At 44.0% G+C, this 1497-nt stretch overlaps 1 non-coding gene across 1 annotated transcript; it reads right to left on the bottom strand.

Annotated features, from left to right (window-relative positions):
- Window positions 1–577: 577 nt before the first annotated feature.
- On the bottom strand, window positions 578–684 carry LOC147924510 (small nucleolar RNA R71). The gene has a single exon (XR_015587902.1). It is a non-coding gene; the product is annotated as a small nucleolar RNA R71 (small nucleolar RNA).
- Between the last annotated feature and the right edge of the window lie 813 nt (window positions 685–1497).

Raw genomic sequence — 1497 nt, 5'->3', positions numbered from 1 at the left:
CCACCCGAACCCCTACCCGATCCCCCACCCGAACCCCTACCCGAACCTGTCTACTCGAGCACCTGCTCGTGTGACCATTCGGATAGTTGCTTGGGTACTTGTATACACCAACCGTTTGCCAGGAGAACCAAGACATCCAAAGAACGATATCAGAGTAGAACAAGAAGACGTGGGAATGGAAAACCCACAAGATCAAACTGAACTTCAAAGGAGAAGGAAGATTGGTGATAGTGATGCTCTCACTACTTATACTCAGAGGTATGGGATAGTGCCTCCTGCTGTCCACAACACAATCTTCACAATCAAGATTAGTCTGATCGCAATGGTTCAGAGCAACAGATTTCATGGACTGCCTACTGAAGACCCACTTGCACATCTTGATGAGTTTGATAGGTTCTGTAGTCTCACCAATATAAATGGAGTTAGTGAGGATGCCTTGAAGCTGAGATTGTTTCCATTTTCTCTAGGAGATAAGGCCCATCGGTGGGAGAAGACTTTACCTTCTGGAAAAATCACCTCTTGGATTGATTGTAAGAAGGTCTTCCTTGCAAAGTTCTTCTCTAGTTCAAGGACTGCACGTTTGAGGAATGAAATTTCTGGATTTCTCCAACAAAATGGCGAGTCTTTCAGTGAAGCATGGGAGCGCTTCAAAGGCTACCAGAGACAATGCCCACACCATGGATTCAATGATGCATCTTTGTTGAGTACTTTGTATCAAGGTGTTATTCCCAGTATCAGAATACTTCTAGACACAGCCTCCAATGGAAGTTTCATGAATAGAGATGTAGCTGAAGGTTGGAAATTAGTAGAGAATCTTGCTCAATGCGATGCAAATTACAGTGAGGAATATGATTTCAGCTTAAAGGGAGGTGTTGATTCTGAGGAAGGGCATAGGAAGGAACAAAAGGCCTTAATTGAGAAGCTTGAGAAGCTAGATAAACTCCGTCTAACCCAACATGAGCAAGTACTTGTTGTTTGTGAAGATGAGCAGTTTATGGTCCCAATCTATCCTCCACAACATCCCAAGCAGGCCCCTGCTCAAGATCAAGAACTGACGAATATGCTTCGGCAAGTTCTAAAAGGTCAAGCTAATGAAGCTATGGAAACAGCTAGGCTGTTTACAGATATGAACAACAAACTAGACTACATCGACAATGCCCATAATCTCAATATTGAAGATTTGACCTCCAGAATTCATCACCTTGAAAGCTTGGCTGCTTCTCCTTGTTCAGGACAACTCCCAGGGACATCAATACTCCATCAAAGGGAGTTGGCTACTATCCATGCTATCACCCCTTAAGCGAGATACCTGCCTATGAAGAAAACATTACAATCATTGGGGACAATGCAGTTCAAGATGGGGAGGATTTATGTGAAAATCATTATGTAGTCTTTGAGGGTGTAAATGGGCCAAAAGCAGAGATTTTCGCAGCATATGAGGAAGCTCCAACGGGACCACGACCCCATAACACGACCCCATGTTCGGGTTCATGTTTG

This window comes from Camelina sativa, chromosome 17 (assembly GCF_030686135.1).
Source record: "Camelina sativa cultivar CO46 ecotype springtype chromosome 17, ASM3068613v1".
Classification (NCBI taxonomy): Eukaryota; Viridiplantae; Streptophyta; class Magnoliopsida; order Brassicales; family Brassicaceae; genus Camelina; species Camelina sativa.
Note: the sequence above shows the minus strand (reverse complement) of the source record. Positions and strands in the feature narration are given on the sequence as shown.